General features: G+C 40.7%; 1 long non-coding RNA gene across 1 annotated transcript; it reads left to right on the top strand.

Moving 5' to 3' along the window:
* Positions 1-3,416: 3,416 nt before the first annotated feature.
* LOC123981385 lies at positions 3,417-3,855 on the top strand. Its single transcript, XR_006827752.1, has 3 exons — positions 3,417-3,469; positions 3,555-3,644; positions 3,747-3,855. It is a non-coding gene; the product is annotated as an uncharacterized LOC123981385 (long non-coding RNA).
* The last annotated feature ends 2,049 nt before the right edge of the window (positions 3,856-5,904 follow it).

The raw sequence follows: 5,904 nt of genomic DNA, 5'->3' as shown, positions 1-5,904 counted from the left end.
CCGCCCTGCTCGTTAGTCCCTGTGTATATATACCTGGTGTTTCTGTCTTGTCTTTGTTGGGTCATTGTTTATTGTCACCCAGTGTTGCAGTTTGTTCTTGTGTCTCCAGCCTTACTCACTGTGTCTCCCTGTTACCCTTCTCAGTTTTGGATTCTGGTTTTCACCCTTTTGGATTTCTGTTGGACAGCCTTTGTTTTTGGACTCAGTCATTCAGCCACTCTGTTTGTAAGTGTGCTCGCCTTTTGTTATATTAAAACCCTTCACTGAACTGCACCTGCTAGCCTTCGTGTCCTGCGTTTGGGTCCTCCAATCTGCTCAACCCTGCCTTCACCACAAAACCATGACACCTGATGCAATTCTGAGAGTCCAAGTTGATCTGTCAAATCCGGAGAAGTCCGTTTTCCCCCCCAAAATATGTTTTCATGAATTTCTTCAGACACTTGTTACATCCTGAAAAGACAATAATTGTTTTAATGTTAGATATATTGCACACAATAGGAAAAAACTGAACAATAGTGATATTAATAAATCAGAATTTACCTCTTAGTGCTCCATGGCCAACAAAACCACCACACCTTTTTTATTTATATATATATATATATATATATATATATATATATCTCAGATGAGAGGCAGAGTAAAGCTGCTCTGTAAACCTGGCATCCCAAGGGTGAAGAGTCCATTAGAACAAGTCCTTCCCACAATTCTCGGAGGTCATCAACCAAGGGCTGTCAACATTCCAGTCAAAATTCATCGTCAGTGCAAAATGATTAGGTTCTGATAGAAATGGTTGACCATTTACATATTGAAAGTCCTGCCAGATTTTCTCATCATATACACCCCCCATGGCAGAGTCAGGCATGCTGCGCTGTCTCCATTGCTCACATTTCTCCAAAAATCCAGACCTTCTCTCCAAAGACTGACTGACCTTTTTGTAACAGTAGACACGAATGGGATACAGGTATTCTTTACCACTTGAGCTAATACGCTTCCTCATCAAAGGAGTCCCACATTTGCTTCTTAATTTCTTTTGTGGGTGTTTGTGGAAAGGTCTATAAGCACAAGTGTTGATGATTTTTGCACCCGATCTAGTAGTGGTGTATGATTCCTCAATTGTGTATGTTGCCATACACTTTGGGCATACCACAAACTGGCTAAAGCTGTCTCTGCAGATGTTAGTCCATTTCCTGGGTGAATATAAAGTCTTACGGATCTTTCCAGCCAGCCCACAGTGTGTGTTCACACACAGAATATGTCCCATGAGCCAAATGAATTGTCTTATGCACTGCAACAATTTCACGGTCTGATATTTTGAAACAGCTTGCCATGCCAAAAGCATAAATGCAAGCACTTTCAACATCAAATGTTCAGGGCTGTCCTCTGTGACCCTGACCCCATCTACATCTGTATATTCCTCTCCAAAAATGTCAGTATCTTCAAGCTGATCCTCTTCCATGAAACTGTCCACTTGATCATAGTAGCCATCTTCATCTGGAGACTCTGTGTCACTGGCACTCAGGAAAAGCTCGAAGTCTTCATCATCATTGTCATCTGTAACCCAAACACAACACCCATTTTAAAACCACAGACACAAAACCATCACCAAGGAGGACAGGTCAGGACAATGCAGAGTAATTATACATTCAAACTACTGTAAATACAAAAGAAGTAGCACAGATTTCTCTGGGTGCTTTAGCACAGTAACAGTCTCCAAAGAATTTTAGTAGTTTGTAAGCTACAGGCTTTGAGACTTTTGACATTATTAGGCGCACAATCTTACCTTGCAAAGTGCAGTCCTCATACAGTTTTTGGTCTTGTATATCAGTCTGTTTGTCCCCTTGTTGCATACAAAACACTGTTGATGGCAACTGTGGAGCATTGGCAGTATCTGAAGAGTCACTGGCACCCAGGAGAAGCTTGAGATCCTCATAATCAAAGTTATTTATAACAGAAAAACAAGAGCCATTTTACTCACACAGTATTTCCCACAAAATGTAACAAATAAAAAAATGCTCTCCAGTGACTTTAGTCAAACATTTGTGGTATCCCACAAGTAACTTAGTAAGTTTGAATGCATCATATTTGTATTTTTACTTGAGTAGATTTTTAGTGAAAAATAATTACCTGTAATGTTACTCATTTATGCATTCATGATTTGTTAAGAGGTAGGTGGTCAGCTGGTCCCAAGTCTGCTAACGTTGCTTGGTTACCTTACGCATTTACGCCTCCACGCCCCCCTTTTGACTTTGTTCAGAGCAAAATAATGACTGAAACTACAGCATGGTAGTATAGCTGTCAAACTGCACTAACATTAGCAGTTACAGATGAAAATATTGCGCACGGTGCAGCCTGGCCTGAAATGAACAGGGCGTAATTACAATTACTAACTAGACAATCATACATTGCAGAGTGTCGTCCACATAATTTTCTGGTTGTTGTCCATGTTCGTTGTCCTCTGGTTGCGTGGTAAACAAATTTTCTGAAATTCGCAGAGTAGGCATATCGGGAGCGTCTTTTATCCAAACTCCATTTCAAAAATATGTTTTCTTGTGCGAATAAAAAAGTGTGAAACAAAATTGTTTCAATGACCACAAAACTGTGTCTTCCGTTTCCTTTCTCCCTCCATAGCTTGAAAGCAAACGTTTTTTCCGATTTGCTTCTGTAATAAGTAGGGGTTAGCGTTCCGGTCCGTTCTTCTTCTTCTTTTAAATTTCCGTCAGTGCAGACACTGTTAAGCGTTTATCGATCTGTTAGTTTACGATGTTTCTGATAAACTGAGGAGTGACTGAATTTAACCTGTATTTATTTCGCTACAGCGCTTTATTTCCGTATTTCTGCTTTCCAAGCTTGCAATTGGATGATAACTACAATGACGTCATCCAGTTCCAACCAATGGACTCAGTTTATGTTTTGTGTCGAGTGAAAGTAACCAATAGCATTAGCTGTAACTGTAGCGGCGCAACATTGTGTTTGTGGATGGGTGTTACCTGGGTATATAAAACAAAAGGACGTTAAAGGATAACTAAAATATACAGGTTAGTAAAAGTACGTCGCAACCTGCAGTTTTATGGAGAGCAGAGTAGAGACGTTACGCCTTTACGTCGGGACAATGTGGCTATTCAAACTCCGAGTCCGAACGAAAACAGACTGGCGTATATGGTAAATGCAAGTTTGAAGAGGATATTTGAAAAGCTGGAGACAATAGACAAGAGGTTGGATAAGATGGAGGCTGACATCAATGAGCTCAAAGAGGCGAAGGAGGAGAATTAAAGATAGCTGGGAACAATTCTGTTGCAGTAAGTTATTTTCTGACCGTCACAAACATTCGGTTGTGTCCGCATAACTTTGTGTGCTTTATTTATTAATGTATTTGAATTGAGCCCTCATACTGTGTTGGATTTTTACAGGAAGCCGTACGTAGATTGCACAATGGGGAAAACAACATACACAAATATGACCCACAGATAAGGTATATCTTTAAAACTATTGTTTCATAACAGTCCTTTCTTCTAAATTATATTGTTAATCAACCTTCTTTAATTACTGCTCCACAGTCTATCCTCCCCCCACAACCTCGAGGTCACAACCTCTTTTTAATGGCGTCTCCATGGCTGTACCGGATGTAGATCCTGCTGTTGTTAAAGGTAAGTCTCAAGAGAATGTCCCAAGGCTACTGTTTAACTGTATAGATTAGTTAGTTATAAATAAACACATTCTCCCCCCTCACTATCTCCCCCTCTCTCTAGCATCCTGCAAGATGTATTTTGAAACTATTAGAAGGGGTTACAGGATGGCCCAAGATGAAAACAAAGACAAGATGGAGGACAGCAGGATCACTGCGCACATGAGATAAAGAAAAAGAAGAGTAAGTATAAATAAATATAAATCTCAATAAAAGACACAGCCTGGGAGAGCTTATTGTTTTTGTTTTTATATATAGTATTATTTATATATTGTATTATCTATAATTCTATATAGTTTTCTATATATATATATTGTTTTATTTATATATTCTATATTATCTATATATAATGTATTTATATATTCTATATAATTCCATATTATCTATATATATTGTATTATTTATTCTATAGTATTTGTATATTATATTGTTTTCTATATATTATACACAGGCCTTATATATTATATGGGGTTATATATTGTATGACTAATAGTATAGTGTATTCTGTGCTAATATATTTTGATTTACTGAATGTTGACTGTGTGTGTGTGTGTGTGTGTGTGTGTGTGTGTGTGTGTTTGTGTGTGTGTGTGTGTATATATATATATAATATGTCATGTTCCCAGTGTCATTTACAAATAATAAAAATAACAAACTCAACTTTGTCTATCTGATTGTCTTTACATTATAACCATGAACACCAATGATAATAAATATTAATAATGAGTAATAATAAACCCAAATGAGGCCATAAACTGGACCAATAGTGTGGGGGTTTAGAGGAGGGAAAAGGAATTGAGCAACCAATCCTATGTAAGACCTCTGACCAATTGATAGAGGCCACTGCCTTGTGGCCCAAAGATTTGATGCTAATGTTCCCTTGCATGGACCCCCACCGGGGGATTATTCACCATAGTAACTGATGGCCCTTAGTGGCTCCCTGCTGTGCCCCAAACTTGGTACATATCCAGGAGTATTCGGGATTGTGTGACGGGACAGCAAACTCCCGTACACACACGTTTATCTGTGGAGTACACAGGAGTACTCAGGAGTTTTACATGCCCAATTACAGCTCTTTTCACGCAGTGAGCTGGTGAGACACTTTTACGCGAAATCAGCTGTTCATCAGAGTGATGGCTTGTAGGAAGAAACTGTTTCTGAGTCTGTTGATTTTGGCGTACAGTGCCTCCTACCAGAGGGGAGAAGCTGGAACAGGTTGTGTCTGGGGTGAGATGGATCTGCAGTGATGTTTCCTGACTCCTGAATGGAGGGCAGGTTGGCACCGATGATTTTTTCTGCTGTCTTGACCGTTGTAGTCTGCTCCTGTCCTTTTTGGTGGCAGATCCAAACCAGACAGTGATGGATGTGCAGAAGACAGACTGGATGATGGCTGTGGATCAGAAGTCAGGTTGAGGTTCCTGAGCTGGCGCAGGAAGTACATCCTCTGCTGGGCCTTCTTGATGATGGTGTCCGTGTTGGGCTCCCACTTTAGGTGCAGAGATATACTGGAACCGAGAAACCTGAAGGATTCCACAGCAGACACAGGACTGTTGAGTATGATGATGGGGGGCAGAGTAGTGGGGCTCCTCCTGAAGTCCACGATCATCTCCACAGTTTTGAGTGTGTTAAGCTCCAGGTTGTTCTGGCCACACCAGAGAGCCAGCTGATCAACCTCCCGTCTGTTGGCCGACTCATCACCGCCACAGATGAGGCCGATGACTGCGTCAGCGAACTTCAGGAGTTTAACAGATGGGTCTCCTGAGGTGCAGTCGTTGGTGTAGAAGGAGAAGAGCAGGAGGGGAGAGCACACACCCCTGGGGGGTGCCAGAGCTAGTAGTCCGGGTGCTGGATGTGATTTTCCCCAGGCTTACCTGCTGACTCCTGTCAGTCTGGAAGTTTGTATTCCACTGACAGGCGGAGGCTGGTGTAGCAGGTCTACGTATGATTTTTAATAAACTTATGAAAATTAATATTTCAGAAATATTAACTCATACCTTGAAAAAAAGGGCACCACCGGAGATTCAATTCGCCCAGAGTCTCTGGACCTCTGGGTAAATTTTTAATAACTAGTGATCAGTTAGTTAATAATCGCTCAATTATCTTAAATCAATCAGTGAATCTCATGACAGGGACTTGGAGTTAGACAATACACACACACACACACACACACACACACACACACACACACACACACACACACACACACACACACACACACAGTT

The sequence above is a fragment of the Micropterus dolomieu genome, linkage group LG13 (genome assembly GCF_021292245.1).
Source record: "Micropterus dolomieu isolate WLL.071019.BEF.003 ecotype Adirondacks linkage group LG13, ASM2129224v1, whole genome shotgun sequence".
Taxonomy (NCBI): Eukaryota; Metazoa; Chordata; class Actinopteri; order Centrarchiformes; family Centrarchidae; genus Micropterus; species Micropterus dolomieu.
Note: the sequence above shows the minus strand (reverse complement) of the source record. Positions and strands in the feature narration are given on the sequence as shown.